The 25524-nt window shown below is 36.7% G+C and overlaps 1 long non-coding RNA gene across 1 annotated transcript in view; it reads right to left on the bottom strand.

The window, feature by feature from the left end:
* Window positions 1-18514, bottom strand: part of LOC148112567 (uncharacterized) — a 39566-nt gene extending 21052 nt beyond the window's left edge. The window contains exons 1-2 of the long non-coding RNA XR_015729292.1: window positions 18382-18514; window positions 14563-14632 (exon numbers count right to left, since the gene is read on the bottom strand). This is a non-coding gene — a long non-coding RNA (uncharacterized LOC148112567). The remainder of the gene's footprint in view (window positions 1-14562; window positions 14633-18381) is intronic.
* Window positions 18515-25524: the final 7010 nt, after the last annotated feature.

Below are 25524 nucleotides of genomic sequence, written 5' to 3'. Positions count from 1 at the left end.
ATAAAGCTAATGAAGACAGCACCATTCATGTAAGGATTCTTTCCTTGTGGCTAAAAGATGAGTGGAAGATTCATTAACAAAGCTATGGGAAGAGCCCCTCAACATATATTTAGCTGCTCTTTGAACCATCAATAAATGTAGCCTTTCCTTGGAGCCCCCTTGATAATATTCCAGCATCAAAACTTTTGGGTCTGACAGGCATAGGTGTGGGGGAATCCTACCTAGGGTTTTTTGGTCTTTTATTATTATTTTTTTATGGTGAAACTGATTAGAATGTGATTAGGTCTTTCAAACAGACATTAGAAAGTTTAAATTTAAAAGAAATTTTAAAAGTTTACTCCATGTGAACTGAGGAGATATGTCTTAAAGCCATGTGAGCAGCAGATGTGTTGTGTTACAACACATCAGATTATTTCATAATGTGGGATTTGAAACATGGTGTATTAGTTGATGCATCAGTAATCTGAGCAGTCCTACCCCAAAGCTATAACTGCATACAATTAAAAAGCTATTTTAATGTAAACATGCTAACAGATACTCTTAACTCATGTAATGAGCAGTGATGACTTTGCTTGATTATATGAAAAGGCTCTTAAACTTCCTCTTTATGTATTTTTTCCTGTCTGTTCCCCATGAATCCTTCATGCATTCTCAGTATTTTGTTAGATAATGAGTCTCTAAGAGTCATCATTAATGACATTCTGAGGAAACAAGCTAAATGGATTGATTTCAATCCAACTTTTATTAGTATAACAAAGAAATGAAAGTATCGCTTTGATTTAGTATTTTTGTTAAAACATTCATTTTCTTGTAAAATTCAAAGGAATATTGGAATCAGCCCACATTTATGTTCTTACATTTCTTGTTTCTTTTTAGTCACAACTTTGTTAGAACTAATTCAGACAAGGTATTTGGCCTTGTCGTAAAAATAATGCATTTGTCATAATAATGCTCTAAATGCCCAATGAATGAAACAGACTCTATTCCACATTACTTTAGTACTTTTATGCCAATTTAACTGTTGTGTTTTGGCATCAACCTGACTTTGAAAGAATATTTGGAATTTCCATTGTCATAGTATTGAATTTTTCTTGTTTATATGTCTACAAACAGTCTGCAATCTTTCCCAGTCTTAGTTACTGTATTTTTTGGAGTATAAGACGCACCGGAGTATAAGACGTACCTGAGTTTTTGGAGAGGAAAATAAGAAAAAAGCTGATTGGCATGTGGATCGGCCTCTTGGAATACCCCCAATCAGCTGTTCCCAGAGGTGAATTTTAGCAACAGGTTCCTTGGTTGTGAGCTCTGTGCCTTGCTTTTTTTTTTTTTTTGCTTTTTTTCCTGCCTCTGAAAGCCTCTGAAACAGCTTCAGAAAAAAAGCCTTTGAAGCTCTGTTTGGGGACTTCTTTTCTGAAGCTCTGTTTCTAATGCTTTTTTCAGCCTCTGAAACCTCCGTTTGAGAAGCTGGGCGGGGCTACATTCGGAGTATAAGACGCACCCAGATTTTCACTCTCTTTTTTTTGGGGAAAAAGTGCGTCTTATACTCTGAAAAATAAGGTATTTGTCCCACTAGGTATTCCTGAAATGAAAGTTTTGTAAATTCAAATCAGCATGATCAATAGTGAGGAATGCTATGTATTATAGTTTTATGAACAGTTACAGATACTTCATTCCTGGCTAAGAAATATTTAATGGTTAAATTAAGCAGGAAAAAAAAAACCAGGACAGAAAATGTCATACCTCAAATGCAGAACAGTATTGTATAAAAAGTTCATACTAAATTATAATGAATTCCAAGAAAACGTGATACATCAATAGATGCAGAGCAGATGTGCAGATCACAGCTCACACTTGAAGGCTAACAGTCTAAAGAGAGAGAACAGAAAAAAAAAGGTCTGGGAAAAATGGATAATGAACATTTATATATTAGTTCTTAGTGTTAGAGAGGATCTTACGATGATTACCTGTGATGTGGAGATAATTTTATGAATATTATGATGCAACTGAAAATTATTTGTTTAACGCTATCTTTATAATTCCCCCCTATCCATTAATATAAAAATATAATTGGATGGAAAATTATAAAGATAGCGTTAAACAAATAATTTTCAGTTGCATCATAATATTCATAAAATTATCTCCACATCACAGGTAAACATCGTAAGATCCTCTCTAACACTAAGAACTAATATATAAATGTTCATTATCCATTTTTCCCAGACCTATAATATGTACTTTACAAGAAAACCAGTGTAGAAACAGAAAAAAACAAACAAAAGCAAATCACCATCCAGATTCATTGCAGTGCAGTCTGGAATAAAGAAATAGAACTTCAAAAAGAAACTGTTGGTGGCAGGCCAAATTCCCCACAGAGAAGACCTCAGACTTTGAGGTAAACAAAGGTTACAAAATGTAGAGCAGAACCCCAGTACCAAGTATGACCTAGTTCAAAGATGTTCAACTTTTTTGAACTGGGCAGGCATTATTTGAAATTTAAAAAAAAGTTATGAGAATTCTTATAATTCACAAAATGATCAGCATGACTGATCATCAAAAAGCTATTTACTGGAGTGCAAACCATTGAAGTTTTCCTTGCTATATAGTTAGTCCTTCTGGATACTTCCTGGAACCCTCAACTTCTGTTTGTTACTTTTTTTATCAGAGTAGGTAGACATGTGATGAATTAATGCCATAACATGATCTATAAATTTAATGAATAAATTAAAATAACAATATCCATGGATGCTACTCTAGCAATGATTACCGTATTTTTCGGAGTATAAGACGCACCTTTCCCCCCCCCAAAAGGGCTTGAAAATTTAAGTGCGTCTTATACATTGAATGTAGCCCCGCCCGTCCACTGGCCCCCACCATTTGGCCTATGCCTCCCAGCAGTTTACTTCCTTGCAGCAAACAGCAAGAAGAAACAGCTCGTTTCAGCTTCAGCACAGCCTAATTAGCACAAGTGATTGAATTGGCCTCCCGACTCTCAGCTGTTTTGCTCTCAGCTGTTTTGCGCATGCCTCTGCTGCTTGCTGCAAGGAGGTAAATTGCTGGGAGCAGATTTTTTTTCTTGTGCTAATCAAGCTATGCTGAAAACGAAAATGAAAGTAAAGCAGGCTGTTTGCTGTTTGCTGCAACAAGGCAAATTGCTGGGAGGCAGAGGTAGATTTCTTTTTCTTGTTTTCCTCATTTTACTGACCTCGGAAGGATGGAAGGCTGAGTCAATCTTGAGCCGGTCAGGATCGAACTGCTGGCAGTCAGCAGAGTTAGCCTGCAATACTGCAGTCTAACCACTGCACCAACGGGGTCCTCCATGTAACTCTGTAATAGAGATGTAGGGAAAAAATACAGAACTGCCCTTATCCTGGTTCTGGCATAATGGCATATGACAGGTGTGAGAATTATATTAAAAACACCAATAGGAGAAATGAATAATTGAGAATTATTCTTTTTTATAAAAAAAGTTTTTATTTTATAAACAAACAAACAAACAATACATAATCAATCATTCAATTTATCATCTAAATATATCTTTTGTGTCTTCTTCTTACTCCTCCAATATTTATCATATCTTAATATTATCATTTCATTTATTATAACATTTCCCCCACATTTCTTACTTCTCTATTAATACAATAATTGAGAATTATTTATGAATGAAGGCAATTATTATTATAAGAAAATTATTTGCTTAGGTATTTTTTTTTTTAAAAAAAGTACTTAAATATAAACTCCCAAGTTACTTTCTTTTCAATGTTACATTCTGGGGTAAAGCCTACAGTAGTACTTTCGGCATCAAGTTACATTCAGAAATTGAGTTTTTTGTGTGCCAAGCGGATGGTTTTATTGAAATGTTTCTGCATATAAATATTAAAACAATTAATTTTGAATGTTAGTAATGCATTCCTGAAATTGTGTTCTTATGACTTCTCATCTTTTTTTAAAGTCTAGTTCCTTCCTACCACCACACGACAAATAAATTTGTGTTTGGATGAAGGGATATAACATACAGATATGCCCCCAAGTAGGTAAGGACAGATCAAAAGGCAAAACAAGTAACATTATATTCACTACTGAACTCTCAGACATTACAAATAACAGAATTAAATCCAGGAACACTTCAAAGGGGACGGCAGAAGAAACAAATAAGTAGTACATCAGAACACAGCACAGACCAAGCTTTGGAAGGGTGTATTAGATGATTAGCACAGAGAACAGTTTTATTACCTTATTTATCACACATCTAGTTTGGAACCATTTGGGTAGCTGTCTTAACAGATGTCTGTTAAAAAGCTTTCTTGAATTTGTCTAAATCACCTCTGTCATTCAGAAAGAGGTGAATTTGTCTAAATCAACAAAAAAAGTAGGACAAAAAGGCAAAAACCTGCGTATGACTTGAATACAGTGGTATATAGACAATAGACATGCGTGAAATAAATATTATAATTTTAAAATTCATCATAATGGAAAAAGGACCAAGTGACACTGACTGGGTGGATGCTGGTATATTTTTTCAATTTGTTTTCCCTCCAGTGCTGGATTTTCTTAGTCAGATTCCCTTCCTTTATTAATATGGCTTTGGACAAAGACCTCTTTAACACAAAGATAAGCTTTAACGCCCTCAGATAGATAACTGCTCTTGGCACTTTCTAGTTGACTGGCTTTGAAATGCCATAAAGATCCAGAATATTGTGAAAGGGAAGCATAGCTTTTATCTATCAGTTGTTTCTTCGCTTTCTCTGTGACTTGGGCTATGATTTCATGCTTGTGGCCCAGTTCATAGACAATGAATCTCTAAGCCATTGCTGCATAACAGCAAGGAGAATAGCATATTGAGTCCCAAATTGTCCAATAATTCAAATTAATCACCTTTGAATTTCTTTCTTTCTTTTTGGTCAAGCTTCTGCTTGAAGGCATGTTCTTACCAGTATTATTTGGTTTTTCTAACATTCAAATGGAAATGTCCATTCTGTTTCTATAAAAAGAATTATCCCATGTTTTACCTTGGGTAACACTAGTGAATAGGTTTTGGTTGTCTTATCTTCATACTTGAACATTGCTATCATATTCACCTTCAGTTGTGTTTTCTGAGGCTAAATAGGTCCATCTCTCTTAATAGGACTGTGAGAGAACAGGCTGCCAGGAAAATGGCCCAGACCTGTGATTGTTTTTTTTTAAACCTTCTCCTCAGCCTGCTGGCTTGTGGGATAGAAAAGACAGAAAGAGCTATGTATTTGTGTGTGGAAGTAAAACACCCTGAAGTAGTTAGAAAGATAATTTTTTCTAGCAATACTCAGAAAAAAAATATTGAGGAGCAGTAGTTGAAGTGGTACTCATAAGGAACAGTAGTTGGAGTACCAGTAGCAGTAGCAGTGGGAATAAGTGAGAAGTAACTGTGAATGCTCATTTGTGTGGGTTGTCTAAGGGACTTGTTTTGTTTTTGGCTTTTTTTGTGTTTGAAGGCCACTAATTGGGGTCTAGTTAAAAGAATCAATGACAAGGACTTCGTTTCCAATACCCTGTCTAGTCTACTGTAGTGCTTTCCTCTCAAGGTCTTGGCTAGTCACCATTTCCACAGCAGTTTTCCTAGCATGAGGACAGCCCAAAATAATAGCATTATAGGTTGAAGATCCACATTCCACTCAAACATTTCAAAAACATGAACCCTGTGTAGAACACTACTTCAATTTTTTCATAACTTTTACCACCACAGTATGATTTTGGCAAAACTTGAGAGGCATTGTCTTATATTGGAGAATATATTCAGATTTTAATATAGTTTTATCATGTTCCATCTTATTGAATTTAAACACAGAAATGTCTAAAGTCTGACTCACCCATGCCAAACTGTACTTTGTTGATTACCAAGTGGACTTCTTTTCCCCTATGTGAATATAATGATACTAATATTCTAATCTACATAAGCCTATCTATTTTATTGAATCAAGGTGTATGGCAATGACCTCTAGCCACCAAGGCAAGTTCTTTCTAAGATTTCTGCAGGGTTTCCATCCTTGTTGTCCATATCAAAAATTCAAGAAGATTTTTTTTTCACCCACAACCATTTATTATTTTTTTATAAAAGTTTTTTATTTTTTTAACAAACATACACAAACAAACAAACAATGCATTTTTTCTGAACAGACTATTGGCCGAGTCACAAATTTATACAGCTTTTAGTTATCTCCAACACAATTTATATATTTCACTTTTTGCCATAATATTCTTTCTCTCTATTTTTTATTTTCTTTTCCTTGTTTCCTCTGATATATAACCAATACTACCATTCGCCCTAATCTCTAATTTTAGTCAATTTTTCTTTTTTCTCCTCCTCTCATTGCTTTCTCCAAGTTCAAACCCTTTAATTTAAAATCAGTCATTTTTCTAATACCTAACCCTAACTCTTAATCATCTTGTTCAAATATTTTCCCATTTCTCCCTTTTCACCACATAATACAATTTCAAGTGCTTTCCCTAAATTCCATTATTCCAATCACAAATATTAATATTCATACAATTTTACATATATAACCCATTTCCTTCCCTCTTTTCCATTTCTTTCCTTTATCAAATACTTCCTTATTCAAATACTACAAATATCTTACTACTATTCACTTAAATATTTAACATTAAAATCATTCATTTCTATTTCTCAATTCCCTTTGTTTTTTACAGTAAACCCAATTTTCCATTGCTTTTTCAAATATATATATTATCTTCACCTCTTCATAGTAAACCATAATCATAATTAGTAATATTTCCCCCTCTTAAAAGTTAATTTCAATTTTTACCAACAGTATCTTAATCTCTTCATATTAAACATTAAACAAATTTAATTTTCACAATACAATATAATTTTAAATGCTTTATCTGAATTCCATAATTACAATTAAAGACATTCCACGTATTACCATCACATGTATTAAATTTGCTACAAATAATTTTCCATTGTTTTATATACAATTTAAACAGTTGATTTTCAACTTTTCTCTTTCCCTTCTCCTCTTATTTAATAATCCATTAATCTCTTTTCACAATACACTATAATTTCAATTGCTTTAGCTAAATTCCATTATTACAATTAAAAGCATTCCAAGTATTACAATCTCATATATTGAATTTACTAAAATCCATTTATACTTATAAATCTTACTTCAATTCATTTATAATTCTAAATATCTAAAACATATTTTCCTTTTTCCTTTCCAACAGCCACTCCTTTCTCCCTTCATCCCATTTTCTTATTTTCTTATTTTTCCTCCCCCCCCTCAATTTTAAAATCCTTTACTCTCCTAAATTTGCCCTGTATTTCCAACTGGTCTCCTCCTTCCCCTTTTCATCTTTCTTATTTTCCCATTGTTAATCCCAGTGTAATCATTTGAATTTTTTCTCTTCTCCCCTTCTTTCTCTCCTTGTCTCTTTCCACCCTCTCTATTTTTGTCATTGTTAATCCCAATGTAATCTTTAAGGTTCGCCTTTATTCCTAATGTTATCCCTTTTCTCACAGTTCTCCTCTTTTTTTCCTTGTTATTCCCCACATAATCATTTGATTTTTCATAGTCAATGTCTTTGTCTTTCTCTTCAGTGTCACTTTCTTGCGTCTCATTCATAGTTTCTTTCTCCACTTGGGTATGTTCTAATGCAATTTCTAGTTCATCGGGTTTAGGTTTTCCATGCATCATGGTAAACATTTCATTTAATTTGAGTGATCACTTTGAGTGATATACGCATCCTTTTAATCATTTCAATTAGTTCCTGCACCATCTTGTTGTTTCTGAGTTGTTGTTATTCCAAGTTTAAGTTTTATTATAATCCACCTTCTTTCATTATCGAGGTCAAAGTGTTTACAAGCAAACAAATCCTCCTGAAAAGTTCCCATTGCTCTTATCACTTTAAAACGGGTTTTCCCCCAAAATACAAGTTAAGCGTTGTAATGTTTTTTTCTGCCTGTAGATGTTTCTCTCCAATCCACAATTCCGATCAACAAATTAAGAAAGTGTCCACGTTGCCAATATTTGCCAATTTCTATCTTTTTCTTCTTAATTTTATGTTTCCCAGTTTAAAATCCAGTTCTAAATCCAATTTTAAAAAAAGAATCTTCTGTTACAGGACTTTAGTTTTAAGTTTTCCTTTATTCTTTGTTCAGTAGTCAAAAAAAATAAAAAATAAAGTTCTTTCCAATCCTCTTCACATCTATTATGGGTTTTTTCTTCTAATATTTTAATTATCTCCACACATTCTAGTCCAAAAGTCAAGTTTCGTTTCAGTCTTTGACACTTTAAACTTCCACTTTGTTCTTCTTCCTTCATTCACATTCCCCCACGCCCATTAGCTGCTGTTTCTTCACTGGAGCACCTTTTAACAATTTAAAAATATTTCTTTTTAACCTGTGAGCTGGCAATCACCCACCCAGCATCAGTATTTCATCCAAATCACTGTTCCTGCTCAGAACTTGGTCTGGTTGCCCTAGCTTTATGGCCGCTGCCCCCGCCGCTGAGTTGAAGAGTTTCCTCCGACCTCCGAGGAACTTGCCTGTTCCTCTTGGTCATCCGAGTTGCCTCTCCTTCTTCTCCATCCCTACAGGACAGATCCGGTCTGAAGACTCCTCGACAGCAGTTTGTCAGCCCGGGATTTCGCAAGGCTCATCAGAGCCCACTATTCCCTGACTGTTTAGCCGTGATGCTTCCAGTTGAATCAAAAATTCAAGAAGATATTAATAAGGCTGTCAAATATTTAAATAACAGCCAAAAATTGAGGACATGGCTAATATTTTGCTTTTCCAACATGAATGACTTCCTAAAAGAGACAAAAGCAAATCATATTTTTGTTAAATGTTTCAATAGTGCTAGGTCAGAATAATTCCTAACCAAAACAGATAAATATAAAGACCACAATATAAATAACACAAAAGAAAACAAGGTAACTGTAAATATAAAGGGATCACAGAAAACAGACAATTTGGTCAAAAATGTAGCACAAGATTGCAGAGAATGTTTGTAAGCCTTTTAACTCAATAAAAGGATGTTTTTCTAGTGTCTTTAGAAAGAAAAAAAGAACTTTACCATTGCAAAGCTTTGTTGAGAAAATACCACCTCTTAGCCTGTACTGTACTAATAAGCTGCAGGCTAAAATCCAGCTGTTTTGCAGTGATTAAAATGTTGGTTTTTAGATATTGATGGTCAGACTACATACCATAGTCTATTTCATAATACAGGTATTCCTCAACGTACGACCACAATTGAGCCCAAAATTTTTGTTGTCAAATGAGAAATTTGTTAAGTGAGTTTTGCCCCATTTTACAACTTTTCTTGCCACATTTGTTAAATGAATCACTGCAGCTGTTAAATTAGTAACATCGTTGTTAAGTGAATCTGGTTTCCTCATTGACTTTGCTTGTCAGAAGGTCCCAAAAGGCAATCATATGACTCCGGGACACTGCAACTGTCATAAATACGAGTCAGTTGTCAAATTTCCAAATGTAAGTCATTTGACCATGGGAATGCTACAACAGTTGTAAGCGTGAAAACAGTCGTAAGTCACTTTTTTCAGTGATGTTGTAGACTAGACTAGACTAGACTAGACTAGACTAGACTAGACTAGACTAGACTAGACTAGAATAGAATAGAATAGAATAGAATAGAATAGAATAGAATTCTTTATTGGCCAGGTGTGATTGGACACACAAGATATTTGTCTTTGGTGCATAAGCTTTCAGTTTTGGTACATAAAAAGACAAGATACACTCATCAAGAATCACAAGGCACAACACCCAGTGGCAGTCATATGGTACAATAAGCAATCAAATCATACTAGGAAACAATATCTATATAAATCGCAAGGATATAAACAACAAGTTACAGTCATGCAGTCAAAAGTGGGAGGAGATGGGCGACAGGAACGATGAGAAGACCAATAGCAATAGTAATTGCTATTTGTAACTTCAAATGGTCACTAAATGAACTGTTGTAAGTTTAGGACTACCTGTGCCCAGCTGTATTGTTTTAATTTGTTCTAAAAAATCTATCCTTGACAATTCCCCTTGACTGGGGAATTCTGGGATTAGAAATCCAGAGATTTTAAATGGCAAAGTCTGAAAAACACTTTCCTAGTATATATACAGTATATTACCCCGGATGCTGTACTATCTATAAAATCTCTTCTTGTTTTCCTGCCCAACCTTGCTTTTCTGTTTTGTGTTTGGCTATAGCTACTCTCTCAATGAACAAGTTTTCCCTGCATTATGACCCCTCACATGCTTTCAAAGATCCCAAATTTTAGACCACCGAGCGACAGAAATGGGTTAGAATATCCACTTAGTGTAATCGCTTTAATTTGAATTAGAAATGTAATGAATGTGCATAAAGCTTACAAATAAATTTGCACCAGCATTTCCATGTTTGTTTTACTTTTAAACCTTACTATATAGTAAGAAATAATGTGAGCCAAAAAAAATATGAAAAAATTGCTATTAATGAGATCTGTGAAATGCACAAAAGTCTAGATTAATTTCTTCTACTTTGGTTCACATATATGGAGGAAATATAGTTTAATTGCATTACATCTGTGTGAGATTCGATCACAATCTAAGGCAGTGTTTCTTAAACATTTTTATCTCAGGAACCCTCCCCATTTTTAAAAATTATAGAGGACCTCAGAGCACTTGTTCATATGACTTATATTTATCAATATTTCCTGAATTAAAGATTAAAGTTGCTGCATTTGCTGATATTACTGCATTGATGGTATTTTAAAACTGAATCAATTTTAACAAAATTTAATTTTGATTTTACAGACACCTGAGAGGTTCTTAGGGGCCTCTCAGTGATCCTTGGACCAAACTTTAAGAAATGCTGGTCTAAGGTATATCTACTAGAGCAGGGTTGTCAAACTTGCTTTCATTGAGGGCCGCATCAGGGTTGTATTTGACCTCAGGAGTCTAGGGTGGGCATGGCCAGCTCGACATCACTTTTCAGGGACACTTGTGGTGGCCCGAATACTCTGCCAGTGCAAACAGACTCCCAAACTCCATTTTCGGCTGTGACGGCTTCCTGCAATTCTCTGCCAGCACAAATAGAGCTTAGGAGGGCTGCCATCAGCCCTCGCAAGCTCCATTTTAGGATGCAATGTCTTCCTGCAACTCTCTGCCAGCGAAAGTGGTTTTGGCAAGTACATAAACAGAATTTTGTTTCTTGTTCATCTACTGAAGCTGAATATGCTTGTGTTTCAGATGCATGTAATTATCTAACTTGGTTTGATGCTTTAGTCACAGATATCTGGACACACCCGATCCGACTGATCACTGTGATGGAAGACAATGAATCGGTGGTTTATATTTCTGAATCACATTTCACAGGTTCTAGGTCCAGACACATTGACATTTGTTATCAAAACATAAAACATTTAGTGAAAAAAGGTTTTGTTAAAATGCAGTATATATCTACACATGATCAAATTGCTGATATGCTCAACAAACCACTTCCAGCAGCTCAACACGAGTATCTGCGTAAGAAGATGTGCCTTATTTGATGATGTACCTGATATTCGCTCAACTGGCAAAAGAAGGGGATGTCACTGTGTTTTTGTATTTACCAGCTGAGCTCTCATTTCTGGACTGTCAGACTTTCCGTAGCTTGCCAACTTCTTATCAGTAAGCTACGTGTATCCGCATCCACATTCCATTCCTTCACTCTCTCTTTCTTTTGTTCTCTTGCCAGGAAAGTCCAGCTGCTGAGAAGCAGCTGGCACGAACTTTATTTCAAAATGTAACTTATTAGATCAGTTAGGTGTTTTATTTTCTTCTTAACAAATAAATGAGTTTTCTTAGAAAATATCTTCGGGTTTTGTTTTCTTAAAGTATACTTGCAAGGAAAGGTCTCTATCCGCCCCTCGTAATCAGGTGCGATTATCCCAAAAGCAGAATGGGATTAATCAACGTCCTGACAGGGCCGTGGGCAGCCCTCCCAAGCTCCAATTTCACTGGCAGAGGCACTGTGGGCTGGTCCTTTGCTGTTTCCAGGGCAGCCCCGTAGGCCAGATCTAAGCACTCCCATGGGCCAGATCCGGCCCCCCACACCTTGAGTTTAACACCTCTGTCCTAGAGCCCTCCTTTCTGAAGTCGATGACTAATAGACAGATAAGAGAAGTCATTAAATACAGGATGACTAATCATATTCATATTATAGTTTCTTGATTAAACTTATGGGGAAGCTTTCCACACAAAGCACATGTAAACCTCAAACAGGAGGGCGCATGAAACTTAGTGGTCTGTCTTTGGCAAGGGTTTTTTGTAATCAGCAATATGGAAAGTTTGCTGTTAGAAAAAGGTAAGTATTTGCTTCTTTTTGTTTATTAATGCACTTAAAGCCACCTTTCCATCTGTCTGATGATAAAAATGATAGTTAAGAACTAATGAAATTCAGCAAGAATAGATGGCTGCATAACCAATATCTGATAAATGTCTCTCACTTTGATTTTAGTAGGTGATTTTAATTTGTAATAAATGAGACACTGTATTACTAAGTGTTAATGGTGAATCTTGATCATGACTTGCGTGATATATTTTTGGATGAAGGTTGAGAATATTTTTTTATTGTAGTGATAAATTTTTGACAAAAGGAAAGGAAAAGGTGATAAAAAAAGAGTTTTAAAAGAATGACATAGTTTATGTACCATCCCCCTGATGAAGACCATATACATGAACATAAAGTTTAATGTGAATTGTTTGAGATTTATTACCCAGACAATTTCCAGGATTAAAAGAAACATTGAGCGGGTGGGTGGGGGTGGAAAGTATTAAGCGATTCAAGCAAGGCTCTGGACAGTCACTGGACCCGTTATTACAAATGGTATCACACGTTTTTAATACATGGGCTTGGCATGTAAAAATGTGCAGAAAATATCAGTGGAGGGCAAATGTCTACTTTTGTACAGAAAATCATACCTGACTATGACACACATGATAATGTTTCAGTGTTTTGACATATGATATTTAATACACATTCATTTCACTATCTGAAGAAAAATGGGAAGCATTCAGTTGTGTTACAATTGGATTCTAAACTCTAATGTACAACTGCATTGCCCCAAATTTGAATTTCAATAGCAAAAAAATAACCAAAAAAAGAAAGAAAGAAAGAAAGAAAGAAAGAAAGAAAGAAAGAAAGAAAGAAAGAAAGAATCTAAAATTTCCAGAATAGGGGTATCAGTGCTAGTCAATATTCAGAGAATGGTTGGACTGATAATTCAATTTGTTCTAAAGGACAAGTTGAATATTCCTGCTGCAAAGAAGGAAGATACTTGTTATATCAACTTGATGGTACACCAATCACTTGTACCCTAACCAGCAATAGAATGATGGATTCTACCAAGTGATTGATGGTACCCAATCAATCACTTGTACCCTAACCAGCATTAAGATGGATGAGGCTATTGAGACCAATACTTTGCTCTGTATAGAAATCCAAATTAAACCATCCCCAACTGATGGATGTTTGCTTTCTAATGAAACATTCAAAGTAGGAGAGCCTAACACCTTCCTAAATAATTGTATCCATGATTACATTTCTATGATTGTTTAATCTGCCTCTCTCTAACAATTCCTGCCTACATACAATCTGTGATGACACAATTTTGGGTACTTTGATTTCATTTTGTGTAGCTCTTGCAAAATTTAGCGACACAGGCTACTTGTTAGGGTTCTGCAGAACTTCAAAGAGGCATTTTGCTTCAATGAAGTTTCAGTCCTACACAGTTTTGACAACTTGGAAAACTGAAAGGTTATAAATAAAGTTGGGTAGGGACCTTACTGAAGTCTTAACAAGAGATGGATGTACTTCATAAACATCAGCCTTTTTCATTATCCTAACTAGATTATGGAGTAATGAAAGGGATCTGAATTCAATTGTTCTTGCGAATTTCCCTATACAACTCTGGCAAGTTACTTAGGCTGCATTTGATATTTTGGAATAGCTTTAACAGTTTCAATGTATGAGAAAGAAATGAAATGCTGTAGCTGCTGTCTTCAAACTTCAAGAAAGCCAGAGAAATACAGATTCAATATCTCTAGAGGGTACTAGTTTGGGGAAGACTATAAAATGTACCTGCTCCTACGAGAGATAACACTCTTTATAATAAACTGCACCATGTTTCAATCTTTCCTTTAAAACAAACAGCATTTCCTGAATGTGGACCAAACTCTTGAAAAAAAAATAATCATACATATTATTTATCTTAAACTTGCTATGATGTTCCTAAGCTAAGTATACATTTACTTAAACTACAGCTATACATCTGGAATGTATAGGGGGCAACTCCTTGAAACTTTTTGCCAAAAGACTACACTGTTTGCCTTAAACTTTTATTTGTTGCTCGTGTTTTGTAAGAAATCCAGCCCTTTTACTGTTTTTATTTAAGGGGAAATGGGCAACCTTCCCAAGGAACAAGTAATTGAATCCAAGGAATTTTAAGAAGAAACAAAATAGCTGCTAGCACTGGTTTGCAAATCCTTATACAAGAGTTTGTAAACTTGTGCTATAATGTATAATGATCATGTTTTCTCACCAGTGGATGAGATCATATTGGCTGTGTTTTCTCATCAAGTGGTTCAGTGATGGTCCAATCCAAATTCAGTCTTTTGAGAATGAGAAAAGATGTCTACTGTTATTATGTGTGTGTGGGCTTTAAAAAATAAATAGATGTGCTTTATTTATTCATACCCAAAGCTGCAAGTGGAGACAAAGCAACAATTAATAAAGCAGAGACAATCATGTTAAACAATTGTAGTAAAAACAGCAAAGAATCCCACAGAATAAGGTTTCAGTATAAATGTTATAAGTATGTTTCAGTATACCCTATTGTAATAAGCTAGTCATATTACAGTCACCAACTGTTTTGCCACTATTATAAATAATTTTTTATGTCTACACAATGCACATTTGATTTTCTTCTGCATTATTTGATTTTCTTCTGCATTATTTCCTTCTGAATCATAAGGATCCCCTCTTAGATACTTTCGGCACCTTAAGTGAGTTGTAGTAAGCCACACCAAGCTTTTGAGCTCTGGTGGCGCAGTGGTTAGAATGCAGTACTGCAGGCTATTTCTGCTGCCTGCTGGCTGCCTGCAATTTGGCAGTTCGAATCTCATCAGGCTCAAGGTTAACTCCATCCTTCCAAGGTCCGTAAAATGAGGACCCATATTGTTGAGGGCAATATGTTGATTAAAGAGGACTGTAAAGCACTATGAAATCTAAAGCACTAAGTGCTATTGCTATTGCTATTTTAGTTGCCACAATTTCAACCAGCTCAAAAAAATATCTAATGTCGGGTATATATCACAAACACTAATACAGAAAAGGGCTACTAGATTTCAGCTTCAAAAATCAAGATGACCATGAGAGAAAAACAGTTTTCTGTCTCCCTGTGCTGTTGCCTTGTGACAATTCATTTTGTTACATCCTTTATCTGCTAACAGCTGCACTTCTGCAACTTCAACGAAAGGCCCAAGAGAAATTTCCAGAACTGAAGAAGCTTCTTGGATGAGAAGCGAAATGTTTTCAAGAAAAAACAAAATCCAGTTGCCTCTTGAAAAAGCACCTTTGGGAGAAACGTCTATGAGCCATCCATTCAGTGCCACCTTTTACCTATGATGAAATGTACTTTATTTGTATTTATATTATATAATATAATTTTTCAAGTAGGGGATGGCAGAGAAAGAGGTGGCTGGATGGAGTCACTGAAGCAGTAGGTGTGAGCTTAAAAAGACTCCAGAGGATGGTAGAGGACAGGAAGGCCTGGAGGAAAGTTGTCCATGGGGTCGCGATGGGTCGCAAATAACAACAAAATTTTTTCAAGCGGGTGTGACTATATTCTCTCTTTTATGAGATACCCATTGGCACTTCAAGCTTGGTGTCATGGATCCACCCCCGGATTCATGAGTTGGCAGAGGAAAACACAGAGTGTTGGTCAGGATTGGAGCTCGGAGAGTACTAGCAGGGGTGAAATGCTCCCGGTTCGGACCGGCTTGGGCAAGTAGTTAGCGATGGCGGTGGGCAGTTCGGAGAACCGGTAGCAAAAATCTCTGCCCCACCCCCCATGCCCAGCTGAGCCACGTGATCATCAGAGCCTTTTTTTTCTTTTAAATGGCTCTAACGAGCCAAGCTCTGATGATCCCAGCTGAGTTGCCTGCTAATCAGGCAACTCAGCTTGGATTGTCAGACCCATTTAAAAGAAAAAAGTTTTTTCTTTTAAATGGCTTTGACGATCCAAGCTCTGACGATCCCAGCTGAGTTGCCTGCTAACCAGTAGCAAAAATCTCCCCCCCCCCAGGCCTCCAGCTTGCTTACCTTAGCTGCTGGTCGCCACACCTGCCTTGCTTCGCTTGCTATAATACCTGCAATCCATTGCATCAGCAAGCAACTGAATCTCTCTGCCTGCAATCAAGCTCATCGGTGAGCAGCTCTATCTGCCTGCCTGCCTTGTACCTTCTATTGCCGGGGTCTCCAACCTTGGCAACTTTAAGACTTGTGGACTTCAACTCCCAGTAAAGCTGGCTGAGGAATTCTGGGAGTTGAAGTCCACAAGTCTTAAAGTTGCCAAGATTGGAGACCCCTGTTCTATTGGGTAAGTTTTTTCCCCCTTTGGGAGCTTTAAAAAAAATAGTTAATTGGGGTTTTCTTTAGTTCTTTTTTTAGACCTAGCCATTTAAAGTTTAGGAAGTTTTAAATTTAGCTGCTTTTATATAAAAATAAAAATAAATTAAAATAATATTTGTGCAGCTTTCTGAGATTTAGTGTGTTTCTGTAGTGTTTCACTCTAACTATACAAACACCCAAAATCTCACAAAGCTGTATGTGGAATTTTGTGTGTGTAAAGTGTGAAAGTTGGTTTTTTGGGCTTTTTGTGGCTGTGTGAGATTCCTGCTTGTTGCAAGGGCCATTTTGGGTCTAGCACAGCTACTTTTACATTGTGGGTGAGCCAGTTGTGTTGTGTTGTGTTTTGTAGGTTAAAAAAGGTCAAAGAAGTGACATTGACTTGGCCAGGCCCACCCAGTCACCTTACCACCAAGCCCCACCCACTAATTAAGCCACACCCACAGAACCCGTAGCAAAAAATTTTAGATTTCACCCCTGAGTACTAGCCTGATGGAACAGTCTCAGCGGAGTGTATTGGATGAATAACAGGCTGAGGGAGGTGGGCCATAGCTGCAGCAAGTTGACCAGGAGGCTCCAGGCTAGGAACAGGAGTAGCTGCTGCCTGTTAGCAATGAGCAGTGAAGTCCACATCTCCTCCTGATCCAAGTACAGGTAGAACAGAGAGGAGACAGGGACAATGCCAGTCAGCTAGACTACTCACAAGGAGGCAATCTTGCCTCTCAGGAAGGGCTACTTAATCCTGCCCTGAGGATGTGAGCATTGCTGGAGCAATGTGCCCAGTTCTGTGCCTTGTGTGCTTATACCATGTATCCTGACCTGTTTGACTCATGGCCAGTGGGCTTTGAGATTGACATCTCTTGAGTGGACTATGTTTCATTTATTTTGGACCATTTCACTAGGTGTGTTATGAAGCTATATTGTATAAATACTTTCTAAAAGTACAGGAAGCAAACCTGGAACTGATAGAAATAGAAAGCTAAAAGGTCTTTGGCTGAAGCTAGTAACTGATTCACTTGTAGTAATATTTATATTTAAATAATTATAATAATTATTTAAATAATAAGTTAATAATTTAAATATAATTTAAATAATTATATTTAAATCTATGCCCTGCCCATCTCAAAGGACATGACTGGGTGCTGTACAACAATGAATTAAAAGAAAAAAAATACTAAATATATGGGTTGAGATGACTCACAACAGTCAAAGAAATTGCAATAAAATGTAAAATAAAATAAAATAAAAATAAAGATAAGAGATGACAGGTGCAAAAAGAGGTGTGTCAGAAATGAGGTTTGCTTTATTCCCAATTGCAAATGGTCAGAAGATACAGCAGACATCCCATCCTTGCAGAAAATATTATGTAGATCAAAAAAGGAAAATGTTTTTCATGCAATACTCCAGTGCTTCATAGCTGCCTCTTTTTGGTGTTGTTTTTAAAACTGTAAGTTGTTATGGAGGAAGGGACAGCTGAAGGTTATTGTAAAAAGTTTCATGTTCTTCACAAAGGCGTATTGTTAAATAAGACATTGCGAACGTTGCATCAGGAAAATAAAGCAATCTTGATAAAGCCTAAAAAGAAATTATTTGCCAAACAATCAGCTGAACAGGAGGTCCCAATTTTGTGGAAGTTTAGGGTCCCTTGGCAAAAAAAAAAAAAAGAGGAGAAGAAAAGCTGCATATATATACACACACCGACAAGTATAAGATAAGCAATTTTTCTACTCACAGCAATTTTGTCAGTTTAATTGTGCCCTTGTGACTATTTGGAGGAGCTGCTTGGGAAGTTGATGTCAATGTTGCAAATCTGAGGCAGGTTCTGCTAGTTATCAGAGAAATACACCTGATTAAAAAAGAGGAGAGCAAAAAAAAAAAAAACCCCACACACTTAGCCAACAACACATAACATAAGTTACATCCTAGCTACTGATTAAATTTAGAGCAAGTAAACCATTTCACCAGTCTGAAATGAAGTACCACCTGATGCTATCTCACACATTAGGGCTGGTCGAGCATGTAAAACCAAATTATTTAACTCTATGATTTAATAGTGGCAGAATGTTGTCTTTTCCCTAAATGGAAAGTATTACATCATCCAGTACTTCTACTCAAAAGCATTTAGAATTTTTTAAAACTATAGAATACGAGACTTACTCTTTGCCTGTGGATCTCAGAAAAGGAAGTATTGTATCCAGTTCCTCAATAGGGTTGTTTTTAGTCTGCATTTTCATGAGCTGATAAATCACATGGATATCATTTCATCAAATGGATATGTACATTTTTCATTAAAGTGGAGCAGTTAAAACCAATATATATATATATATATATATATATATATATATATATATATATATATATATATGAAGTCAAACTACCACATTACACTGAATATGTAGCTACAATGATCTGCATTAGTCAAGTTTGCTGTTGAGGACTTATATTATAAAGGTAAAGGTAAAGATTCCCCTCACACATATGTGCTAGTCGTTCCCGTCTCTGGGGGGTGGTGCTCATCTCCGTTTCAAAGCCAAAGAGCCAGCGCTGTCAGAAGACGTCTCTGTGGTCATGTGGCTGGCACGACTAAATGCCAAAGGTGCATGGAACGCTGTTACCTTCCCACCAAAGGTGGTCCCTATTTTTCTACTTGCATTTTTTACGTGCTTTCGAACTGCTAGGTTGGCAGAAGTTGGGACAAGTAATGGGAGATCACCCCGTTACGTGGCACTAGGGATTCAAACTGCTGAACTGCTGACCTTTCGATCGACAAGCTCAGCATCTTAGCCACTGAGCCACCATGTCCCTTTTATATAAATAAAATTTTGCAGTTTACTCTTGTGTGCATAGAATATCTACCTGGTTCAACAGTTATGGTTCTAAAGTCTAAACCAATCCTATATTCTATGTTTATGGAATCACATGGCTCCTTTTCTTGTCTCTGTAGAAGTTCTCAGTTTATGCTTTTTATCAGTTCCAGATCCTAGACTTTAAGTATAAAGACTTTAAACTATCAAATATATTGATAGTTTGATCTTCCATGTGGTTCAAATGTTATCTACACAATTATTGTGATTTTTATGTCATAAATGTATGTCTGAGGTTTTATAATAAACACCAGACAGAGCCATGGATGAAACTGGGCATTGATATAAATAAGAGCTATATGATTGAAGCATCCATGCATAGTGATAGGTAACCTGTTATCCCCATGCCAACGATTTCTTGCAGCTGCCAAAAAAGCCAACACAGTTCTGGGCTGCATAAACAGAGGGATAGAATCAAGATCACGTGAAGTGTTAATACCACTTTATAATGCTTTGGTAAGACCACACTTGGAATATTGCATCTGGTTTTGGTCACCACGATATTAAAAAATATGTTGAGACTCTAGGAAAAAGTGCAGAGAAGAGCAACAAAGATGATTAGGGGCACTGGAGACTAAAACATATGAAGAATGGTTGCAGGAATTAGGTGTCTAGTTTAATGAAAAGAAAGACTGGGATGACATGATAGCAGTGTTCCAATATCTCAGGGGCTGCCACAAAGAAGAAGGAGCAAAGGCACCTCCAAGGCACCTGAGGGTAGGACAAGAAGCAATGGATGGAAACTAATCAAGAAGAGAACCAACCTAGAACTAAGGAGAAATTTCCTGACAGTTAGAACAATTAATCAGTGGAACAACTTGCCTCCAGAAGTTGTGAATGCTCCAACACTGGATGTTTTTAGGAAGATATTGGACAACCATTTGTCTGAAATGGTATTGGTTTCTTGCTTAAGCAGGGGATTGGACTAGAAGACCTCCAAGGTCCCTTCCAACTCTGTTATTCTGTTCTAGTTTATGCAATGTAACTATTACGGCAAATATAAAAACTTAATGAGAATTGTGGTTCAAAAAATATATGAAAGATCCAGGTTACTTACATGGTGAAGCAATAGCTAAAGGAATGCTCACATGGACCACAGGAAAATGACAATTCCTTTCTTCTCTTACTTTCCTAGGCATTTATCAGCCAAGTTTTTGATATCCCTTCAAAAATCTCTATGCTTTTTAAGACTATGTGAGCCTCACTTTTGAACTTCCAGAATTCTCCCTTTCATATTGTTTATCCAGGATGCCATGAGAGAGAGGGGGGGGGAGGGAGGGGGGAAAGAGATAGACAGATAGACAGACAGACAGACAGACAGACAGACAGGACATCTTATGGTAAAACAAATAAAAATGCACAGATACCTAGATACCTGATAAAGAAAATTTCATTGACTCTACTCACCCTCTTGTGAGTGGTATTTTCAGGAATTAGAGATTTCTGGGTGGGATTTTAGTAGAAATAATTATAGGGATAACAAACATGGTTTTTTTAGCAATTGTAAGCATTGTTGCACACCACTTCCTGCTTATCTATTTTCATATCAAGTCATGTCAATCTTATGGGTCCCTGATTTTTTATTGAATATCAACCATTGAAAAGAAACATGTATGGTATTATTGAACAATCTAGATGTTCTACCTGATTCTCAGTTTCATTGGTCATGTAGACTTTCCATTCTTAATTTCATTTTTACTGCATCATTAATTAATATGCAATGAATATTTAAGGGTCAACTTAATATTACCTTTATGGGCAAAGAACCTCAATCTGTTCATCTTAAAAATGCCGAAGAGGTTGTAGAAAAAATGTTTTTAAAAGAAAAAAAAAAGCCACTGACAATCAGGCAACTCAGCTGGGATCGTCAGAGGCTTTTAAAAGCATTTTTTAACAACCTCTCTGGACGGAAAAAAAAAAAAAGTTGGCCACGCCCACTCAATCACATTACCCCCTTCCCCACCAAGCCACGCCCACAGAACCGGTAGTAACGAATTTTACATTTCACCTCTGGTTAAGGCCCTGTGGGCCTTAAAATTACAAGCATTTGCCTGCTGTTCTTCAGTTCCAGTTTTGAGTCAATAAATATTGTAGCTATGCTGGCCTGCTTCTTGCCTACTGAAGTCCACTATACAATAGTCATCATATTGCTGTAAAAATAGGAAGGGTGCCTGGAGGACTTGTGAAAGTTTTCCCAGGAAACATATCTCCCCTATTATTCTGAATGAAGTCATAGCAAGCAGATTGGGTCTGTTTTCATTTCACATTTTGATGTTCTGGGGCTATACTATGTCTGCCTTCACCCAAGGCTCCTGCTCATTTTTAGGAAATAATATTTTGCATGGTAGACGGGTGGGTGGCAAAATTCTCTCTCACATGATTAGGACACATGATGTGAAAAAGAAAAAAAACCATAGAGGCAGATTTTTTAAAAAATATTTTAACTAATTTATTTCTGATTGTGGAATTTCTGGCCACTTTTGAAACTAAAACCACATGGTAGAATATCCTCTGAAGCTTTGTAAGTGTTAGAGTGCTCCAGGATTTAGTGGATGCAAAGGCAGATAGCTTCTACTCATCATCATAAGTTCTCATTTCTAGGAAGAAGTAACTAACTTAAGATGTTTTATTGTGCCTGGATTTCTTGTAGGATCATCTGCCATTCCATCTCCAAGGTCAATACACCCACACTCCAACAGCTGTGCACAAACAAAAGTCAGATTGTAGTTAAAGGACAAAAGTAATTTTTAAAAGCTGTTCAATATGGGTACCTCATTACAGTGGCATGCAAATAACAAGTTTAATCACTTCATAATGCCTTAGGTCTATGAGATACGAAAAACGGGTTGCTCTTGCAAGTGATTCTCAAGAAGGTCACATAGGGATATGAGATTAGATACCCAATTCTATTCTCTAAAACAGGAGAACCATTAAAATATTGTCCAAGTAAAGGGTTGGGTTAAGACCAATAAAATGCTTAAAAGTGATGGCTGCAAATGAATGGTTCCCTAAATCAGAAAGGGAAAATTCATTACATTTTTTATAGTATTGTTATAATGAATTTTTGCCTGGTTATTAGCCCTGGCAGAAACAAAACCGAAAGAAAAAGTTGCATTAATGTATGCCAGTACTGCCATATCGTTCTCCTATTCATGACTTTAAACAATCAAGGTTAATGTCTGGAAAGCAAAGGGATGTTGGTATATTCTATGCTTATTTCGTATTTTACATATTGTCAGGAGAAAACTCATTAGGAGAAGCTGTTATAAATGTTTGATAAGAATCCAAGAGAATGGGTAGAAGTTGCATGTTTTTGTTTATGTATTTTCTTTTCTTTTTTGTTTGCCAAAACTGGTAACAGAAAATGCTGGTTTATATTAGTAACAAACAGACTGAAGTGAAAATTTATAGCAGATGTACAATGATGACCAGTGCTAATAAAAATAGCCCAGGATGAAATAACAATGATAAATTATAGACAGATTGACATCAGAGGTGGTATAAAATTTAATAATTTTAAGGGATTTTTTAATATTTGTATTATCTGTATTTTATCTTGGCTGTTCACCGCCCTGAGTCCTTCGGGAGTAGGGCGGTATAGAAATTTGATTAATAATAAATAAATAAATAAATAAATAAATAAATAAATAAATAAATGCAGCAGGTTCTGACCAATTCTGGAGAACTGGTAGCGGAAATTTTGAGTAGTTCAGTGAACCGGTAAATACCACTTCTGATTGGTCCCACCCCCATTTATTCTCTGCCTCCTGAGTCCCAGCTGATCGGGAAGATGTGGGGATTTTGCAGTAACCTTCCCTGGAGTGGGGAGGGAATGGAGATTTTACAGTATCCTTCCCCTGCCACGCCCACCAAACCACACCCACCAAGCCATGCCATGCCCACCAGGCCACACCCACAGAACCAGTAGTAAAAAAAGTTGAATCCCACCACTGATTGACATGTATGCTATATTATTCCCCTTGCATCATTTTTTTCCACTGAAATTGTTCTAGGTCTTGATATTAAAGTTAGAGGAAAAGAACCAGACTTGTTTCTAATTCAGGAGAAAGAGTGTGATAGGATGTGCACCTGCAGAAGCAGTAGGACACTTTTGGCAACACAGAGCTTTCCCAGAAAGAGTCCAGAACAAGAGACTGCATAACCTGCAGTAACAGTGGGGAGAGGAAAGAGATTCATGGTAATGTTGTGACCCAGGCCTAAGTAGTTAGTATTAAATACAAACACTTTGAAAACAAACGACTTTATTAGAACAGCTGAGAATTAACTCATTCTCAGCGTAGTCCAAACTAAATTAAAGCAAATTCTTCAAAACACCATTCCTCAGTTTATCACTGACCTTGGGATAATTAGGCAAACTGCCAAAGGTTTTTCTTGGCAAAAGTTCAGAAGCAGAAGATGCCGACAAGAAATGAATATAGTGAAACAAGAAGCAAATCTCTCAACGTTGTTTTCCGGCAAAGAGGCCAAGAGCCATTGCTTGTCTTTTAAGCCTTATGGAAGGGGCTAATCATCTCTTGGTCCTATTCCCGAGTGGTCCTTTCTGCTTTATCTGCTCCTGCCTTCTGGCAGCTCTTCTCATACGTGCACTAGGAACAGGATCCTCCTGTTCCTCTGCCTCTCTACTGTCAGCCTCTGGAGGCTCTGAAGTCCGTACAGCACTCCCCAATGGCCCTGACCCCATCTCTGCCTCCGACGCAGAGCCCTCATCCGGGCCTTCCCCAGCCTCCAGGACTGGTCCATGTTCTTACTCAGCCTCATCGCTGTCCAACTCTGCTGCTCCAGAATCTCTCAGGATACAGTATTATTTAATAAAATGATCATTATAATTTGGCAAGATTCTGTGTGTTGGTTGTAAGCAAATAAAGCTTCAGACTTGATTGGATCTTGTGGTCTCCTCTCTAGGCTTCTGATGAAATCAATGACTGAAAGGAAGGAGGCCCCAGTAGGAGGAGTTAAGAGATATTCCATTTCCCCACAGGGAAGAGGAAGTGTATGAGATCAAACATTTAGGACTATATCAGATGTTTCCCAAGGGGAGGGTGACAGTCTTGCAAGATTCCTGTAAACTGGTGAATCAGCAATAAAGAAACCTCTTGATCTAAACCTCTGGATTAATCTGATTGCTGGTTCCTGACAGGATTTGGGCCTGACAGAAAGAGAATGAACAGCCAGCTTCTCCCTGAGAGGAGAGCAACTACTATCAACAACTGCTTTTCCATCATAGCCTGAACTTTACTTGATCTGCCCCCTATTAGTGGAAGATGTTAAGGACTTTATTAATGACCTAGGCGTACTTATCTCTGATGATTTATGCTCCAAAGCTCACTGTAACAGTATTGCTAAAAAAGCATTAAGAGTTATAAACTTATTTTGCAAAGCTTTTTTCTGGAAACATTGTATTGCTAATTAGAGCTTATAAAACTTATCCTAGACCAATCTTAGAGTATTGTTCAACTGTTTGGAATCCCCACCATATATCTGACATCAGTACAATCGAGCGGAACATCAGAAGTACTTCACGAGAAAAATCTTGCACTCTTCTGTACACAATATGTACTTATGCTACTAGGCTCTAAATTCTCAGTTTGGATAATTTAGAACTGTGTTGCTTGTGGTCAGACCTAGGTATTGCATACAAAGTTATATGTAGTAATGTTTTACCTGTAAATGACTTTTTCTGTTTTAATCGCAATAATACACGTGCGAACAACCACTTTAAACTCAGTGTAAATCGTTCTAAACTTGACTGTAAAAAATATGATTTCTGTAATAGAGTTGTCAAAATCTGGAATGCCCTACCTGATTCAGTTATCTCAGCTACAAATTTTCAGTTTCAGTCACAAATTGACTCTGTGGACCTTACTTCATACTTAAGTGGGCAGTAGAGGGGGGGGGTGCATAAGTGCCTATCGTCCGTGTCATTGTATTTTTATTCTCTTATTCTTGTTCTTGTTTTTGTTTGATAAATTCCAATAAATAAATGAACAAAT

This window comes from Pantherophis guttatus, chromosome 8 (genome assembly GCF_059756535.1).
Source record: "Pantherophis guttatus breed Tessera chromosome 8, ASM5975653v1, whole genome shotgun sequence".
Taxonomy (NCBI): domain Eukaryota; kingdom Metazoa; phylum Chordata; class Lepidosauria; order Squamata; family Colubridae; genus Pantherophis; species Pantherophis guttatus.
This window is presented reverse-complemented; position numbering and strand designations above follow the sequence as displayed.